General features: G+C 33.2%; 1 protein-coding gene across 1 annotated transcript in view; it reads left to right on the forward strand.

Moving 5' to 3' along the window:
• The window catches only part of LOC106869702 (uncharacterized), an 878940-nt gene that overhangs the window by 852559 nt on the left and 18881 nt on the right, over positions 1 to 7500 (forward strand). The gene's annotated exons all lie outside the window — the stretch shown is intronic.

Raw genomic sequence — 7500 nt, forward strand, 5'->3', positions numbered from 1 at the left:
GAGAGAGAGAGAGAGATACATGAATGAGATATTTTATAGGCTAGTCGTCCAGCGAATGTGAACAGTTTCACTTAACTTAGCATTACTCAGATTGGATTACAAAAACAGTTATTTGCATCATGTGGGGTTTTGCTTTAGACGATCATGCAAAATGTTGATAGCTTTACTCATTAGTATAGTTAACTTACTCTTCCTAGATACTCATCTGGATAATTTGCTGTTCTAAAGAATATAAAATGTGTAAGGAAGTCGTAACGCGGTTTCCCATTATGCAGCTTCCTTTCATTCCAGAATTCAACATAATAGCTAAATACCTATGCAAAAAGTTGAAGTTTAAATAAACGTCACTGACATCTATATTTTAAAAAGACTTAGATTAAATGCATATTTAAGCGGTCTGGTGTAGTTATTTTAGATCTAAAAAGAAAAAAAAAGATATTTTGAGATATTTATGAGCTAGTTGTCCAGCGAATGTGAACAGTTTTACTTAACTCAGCATTACTCAGATTGGATTACAAAAACAGTTATTTGCATCATGTGGGATTTTGCTTTAGACGATCTTGGCTGACATTAACAACAATACCAAAACTAATACCGTCACTAGAAATATAATCGAATATGCTAGCTATCCACGATAGTGTAAGTACGCTTATCCCTTCAACTTCTTCTTTCTTTCTTTCTCTCTCTCTGTTGTTATATAACTCAGGATCTATTGGTTACTATTGGTTACTATGAAAACTCAGAGGATGTCTTGTTGGTTACTGAGACTTTGTTTACCCAATCTTAACCATCGAAACGTCGACAGCAGGAATTTTCGTTACCCGGAAAATGTGCCGCAGGCTGCAATTGTTATTGTAGCTGTTCTTATATTAGTCGATTGTATGACAACAAAGAAATAAAACAGTCAAACTTTGTCATAGAAGATAACGTGATAAAAATGGAAACAAACTGCTTCCATCATCTTTCAGATCCCATGCATTTCTGTGTGAAAATGATACGGCAGAGATGACTGAAGAACATATACAGGTTAAAAACAAATTAAATGCTTGGTATGGAAGCATATTTTTCACTTTTCTTTTGCTATCTTTGAACAACAGATCCCTTTTGACGAAGATAGAAAAAATAACTTCAGCCTCTATCATGTTAAATGTTATTTGACGATAAAACTAGAGATCGTATATAAATATGTGATAACACGTACAGGACAATCAATAACTGCTTATATTCTTCTGCTATCAGTCTGACAGAAAACATAAGAGATACCTGTAGAGCACATAATAATGAAATAACTCAATGTAAGAAGTATAGATGATAAAGAATCTAGAAGAAAACATCAATAAACTTCACTGTATCAACGCATATTGTGATATCATCACAATAGTAAATTTCATAATACATTCACAAGACACAAACTCTATCTTACCAATAAATATACTATAATTAGTGATTCTACACTCGAAATTCTTGAAAAATTAACTTCAAAATACGAGTTGAAATCGTTGAATGAAAAACTTTGCTATCTGAAAAATCTATTTCATCTAGTCTCGTGATAAAATATTGTAGGATAGGCAAATACCACGAAGAGATTTGATTGACGTTTCCAACAAAAACAAAAAAGATATTAACCACAGACTTCTTCTAACCCAAACGAAAATATACAGTAATATATATATATCGTCGCTCCGGTGAATGAAGGTTCAGCAAAACACAGCTACACATTATTCTTTGTTCAATGTTTTGTCGTATTGTCTAAGAAAGTGCGACAGTGTTGGTGCTTGTGTCTTGGTTTGCTAAACAACATCCAGCTCTTAGAGAAGTAATTTCACATAAACCTTACATCATGATAACTACCACTGGTATCGTGACATTTGCTGCACCAGACCAATACATGTTTGAAGAACGTAAGAATTGGACTGGCTCTGCACAAACCATACTTATATAATAATATTAATGGGAGAGGGCAATATGTTTGTAAGTAAGCAAACTTTTTCATGAATATCAGACATAAATTTGATTTAAGGCTTGAAATGAATAATGCGACATCACTTTCATTGCAATAGGGTCAGATAAAATCAAGAAATTTTATCGTCGTAAAATTTTATGATCTATACGATCAATTTAATATTTCAAAAGATGTGTTAGGAAGTCGTAACGCGATTTCCCATTATACAGCTTTCTTTCCTTCCAGAATTCAACATAATAGCTAAATACCCATGCAAACTGTTGAAGTATAAATAAACGTCACTGACATGTATGTTTTAAAAAGACTTAGGTTAAATGCATATTTGAGCGGCCTGGTGTAGTTATTTTAGATCTACAAAGAAAAAAATATTATTTTGAAATATTTATACGTTAGTTGTCCAGCGAATGTGAACAGTTTTATCATAATCAATGAAAAACTGCCTTAGACATACAGCCTCTCTACTTAGTCATAAACACTATTTGAATGTATAAATTCACATTTGCACACAGGGCGAACGTGGTTATGTTGATATATATACCAAAGCAGCAATACGTAAACCTAAGTATTTTAAAAAAATGTAAGTCACAAACTACCATAGCCGTTGCATATACAAAACTGACAATATGTAAATCTTCTCTATACTTGAAAACCAATGGCAAAAGATTTCGTATGCGTTTTTCTTTTCTTTAAGCACGCCTAAATGAAGCAGATTAGAGCATGTAAATACAATAAAGTATCGAATCTGGACGGGTTTCCTTTGAAAGGAAGTAACTACATGTGTATATATATATATATATATATATATATATATATATATATATATATATATATATATATATATATATATATATATATATATATATATATATATATATATATATATATATATATATATATATATATATATATATATATATATATATATATATATATATATATATATATATATATATATATATATATATATATATATATATATATATATATATATATATATATATATATATATATATATATATATATATATATATATATATATATATATATATATATATATATATATATATATATATATATATATATATATATATATATATATATATATATATATATATATATATATATATATATATATATATATATATATATATATATATATATATATATATATATATATATATATATATATATATATATATATATATATATATATATATAAGGCGACCTGGCAGAGACGTTTGCACACCAGGCGAAATGCTTAGGAGTACTTCGTCTGTCTTTACGTCCTTAGTTCAAATTCCGTCGAGGTCGACTGTGCTTTTCATCCTTTCGGGGTCGATAAATTAAATACCAGTTGCGTACTGGGGTCGATTTAATCGACTAGCCCCCTCCCCAAAGAATATAATTATTAATTTCATGTATAAATTTTTATAGCATGCTGACTACCTGATAAAGATCATTAACGTGATTTTATCCTATATTCTATTATGAATATATATATATATATATATATATACATTTATTTATTTATTGTCAAACTAACGTAGCAGTCCAGAGGATTAGGATTAATATTGCTGTTGATTATTACCGAGAAGCGACCGCCTCTAGCTAGCTGTGACACACAAATCTGCGTTCATAACACCTTCGAACAGGGGAGGTCATCAACGTCCCATTACTGGATTATATATATATATATATATATATATATATATATATATATATATATATATATATATATATATATATATATATATATATAATACTATAGTCTCGGGCTAATCAAGGATATTTTTGAACTTGACGTTATAGTAGAAGACCTTTCCAAACTTGCCACGCAGGGATACCGAACCCCAAAACAAAGTTTACGAAAGTAAACTGCTTAACCACACTACTCTGTTAGTTTGCTGGCATACAACATTACTAATTACTTATATATATAGTTGTTGTTAAATAAGCTGATATATTGAGTTATTGGTTCAAAGATTGGCTGATTAAATGTTCACATATATTGACCAGCAGGTAGTTTTTATATAGCCATATATACATACATACACAAACAAAATTCACAATTGCATTAAGGCATACACGAATATATACGTATATACATGCATTACATGAATGGCGATGGATGGTTGTGTATTTTAAAGAGATGGACTGATTTGCTGTGAGATAAATAGAATGACCGATAGATTATATACATATGCTAACATACACGCACACGCGCAAATACATTAGGTAGGTAGATAGATAGATAGATAGATAGATAGATAGATAGATAGATAGATAGATAGATAGATAGATAGATATATTACGATATAATTCACAGTTGAAGCCATAATAATAACAAAAGTAATAACAGTATCAACATGAACTACATTAACAATAGTTATAATAATAAAGATATCAATAATAATAACAACAGTATAGGTGTTTATATTGACCATAAACAAGGCTATTTCGTGAAACACGTAGATAAATAGCAAATTATTCTATTTGTACCTCCTTATCTACAGTTAAATTGTATATCGGTCACCATTTTGTCTGATAGCCTTTTGGCGGGAAAACTATGAGCAAAGCAACATAAAACTTACATTATTTGATATTATCTGCTATTCTCTAAATTCCACTACCGCTCTCGTTCTTTCCATATATATACATAATATATATATATATACACACACACATCTATATACTCTCTCTCTCACACACACACACACACACACACATATATATATATATATATATATATATATACTTATGATTCTATAAATGTTTTATTCCAGATCCTTCTCGTTATCTATATAACTGCCTTTTCTGTGATTCTTTCACTTTCTCTCCCTCCTTCTATGTCATTCCCTCCGGTTTGAGATAATAAGTAATAATACGATAAGATGTATAATGTATGAGTGCGTGTGTGTGGGCGTGTTTTTCAATGATCATCCTGATAAACGATCAAGATGATATTTCAATAAAGTAGTCGGTATAACTTAGACGTATAGTTTATGTATGTATGTATGTATGTATGTATGTATGTATGTATATAAGTTTGGGAGGTGTGCTTCCCAAGTAAGTCATTTCATCTGAGTTGAAACAAAGATGATTGAAGGCACATGTTAACCATTCAAAAACACAAAGATTGATAACTTAAGTATTTAATATTTGTTATATTGTGTCAAACTTTGGTTGTGTGAAATGAAAGCTGGTCTACTACCGTGTGTGTGTGTGTGTGTTTCTGTCTGTCTGCCTGTCTGTGTGTATGAATTAGATATTACTATTAAACAATTTGTTTCACTGAGTGAACACAACCTATACTTGTCTCTATTGATAGAGTATTGTTTTCACCTTTAATAGGTTAATTATTCAGAAAAACTCTGCATAGTATAGGTTTATGTTATTATTTAGTTCTCTTTGGAAGGGCAGCGTACTGTTATTTTCTATGTTGTAAGTTCATGGTAACTATCAGGAGAGTGTAGTTGTATGGGTTTGTATGGGTGGTATAGTAATTGGAGTCGTGAAATTAGTATTCGTTTCAAATTTTGGCACAAGGTCAGCCAAATTTAGGTAAGGAGCTAAGTCGATTTCATCAATCCCAGTGCTCAACGGATACTGATTTTATTGACACTCGAAAGGATGAAAAGCAAAGGTGACCACGGCAGAATTTGAACTCAGAACGAAATGCGGCTGTGCATTTTGCCCTGCGTTCTAATAAGTGAGCAAGCTCACCTACCACGGCAAAAGAAAGTTTGGGAAGCAATGATCTAGCGATTAACTAACATGGTTTTAGGCTTACCGGAGTCATGTATCTGTACGAATTCATACAGACTTCTTTTGGCAAAAGTGCTATGCATTGATGCTGATAGTAGTTTAATCTATAAGCGTAGGAGTGAGGTAAACACAATAAAAATATGGAGTCAATACGGCCCCAATTAGGCGGCTCTTAAAAGAATTGACCCCCTTAGGACATTCCTTGGAATTAGAGGAGTTGCTGTTTTGAGTTTCGTTATCCTTGCACCAACGGTCTAGGAGGGGTTAACGAACATAAAAACATAACTGACAGAGAAACATCACTCAAATTTGTAATAGGATATATATGTGTGTGTGTGTGTTTGTGTGTGTGTGTTATGTGTGTGTGTGTGTGTGTGTGTGTTTGTGTGTGTAGTGTGTGTGTGTGTGTGTGTGTGTGTGTGTGTGTGTGTCTGTGTGTGTATATGTTTGTGTATCTGTGTTTGTACCCCATCATCGCATGACAACTGATGCCGTTGTGTTTACGTTCCCATGACTTAGCGGTTCGGCAAAACATACCGATAGACTAAGTAGTAGACTTACAAAGAATAAGTTCTGGGGTCGATTGTTCGAGTAAAGGTGGTGCCCCAGCATGGCCGCAGTCAATGACTGAAACAAATATAGAGTAAAAGAGTATATGTAAATATATATTTTCAAATTCAAAATGGCTGACAACTAGCACCACGATATTTCGATCCATAATATATATATATATATATTATATATATATATAGTGTAGTATATTGCCACTTAAGTGTGGCTGACCCCTAGGGGTGGATGTTACTGTTGCTTTTAGCCCCAGGAGGACATCTCCTCCAGCTGGCTTATCGACACACGACTGTGTCCTGTTTGCCAAGGGAAATTATCCCTCTCACCTCGATCTGCAGCACGCACGTATCCGGATTTCAGGGTTATTTCCCTTCGTCGGCGCCCGATAGCTGCTGACCTTGGCGAGAGAGACAAAAAACCTGGCAATCTTATATCTTCTTTTCCAGTGAAATTCTTCACTGATATCGAAAAGGTGAAAACAAGCAATGTTAATTCTCTAAATGAAGTATTAACAGTAACTGCACGATAAAGTGTAGTATATTGCCACTTAAGTGTGGCTGACCCCTAGGGGTGGATGTTACTGTTGCTTTTAGCCCCAGGAGGACATCTCCTCCAGCTGGCTTATCGACACACGACTGTGTCCTGTTTGCCAAGGGAAGTTATCCCTCTCACCTCGATCTGCAGCACGAACGTATCCGATTTCAGGGTTATTTCCCTTCGTCGGCGCCCGATAGCTGCTGACCTTGGCGAGAGAGACAAAAACCTGGCAATCTTATATCTTCTTTTCCAGTGAAATTCTTCACTGATATCGAAAAGGTGAAAACAAGCAATGTTAATTCTCTAAATGAAGTATTAACAGTAACTGCACGATAAAGTGTAGTATATTGCCACTTAAGTGTGGCTGACCCATAGGGGTGGATGTTACTGTTGCTTTTAGCCCCAGGAGGACATCTCCTCCAGCTGGCTTATCGACACACGACTGTGTCCTGTTTGCCAGGGAAGTTATCCCTCTCACCTCGATCTGCAGCACGAACGTATCCGGATTTCAGGGTTATTTCCCTTCGTCGGCGCCCGATAGCTGAGACCTTGGCGAGAGAGACAAAAACCTGGCAATCTTATATCTTCTTTTCCAGTGAAATTCTTCACTGATATCGAAAAGGTGAAAACAAGCAATGTTAATTCTCTAAATGAAGTATTAACAGTAA

Source organism: Octopus bimaculoides, chromosome 13, assembly GCF_046866305.1.
Source record: "Octopus bimaculoides isolate indiv1 chromosome 13, ASM4686630v1, whole genome shotgun sequence".
NCBI lineage: Eukaryota > Metazoa > Mollusca > Cephalopoda > Octopoda > Octopodidae > Octopus > Octopus bimaculoides.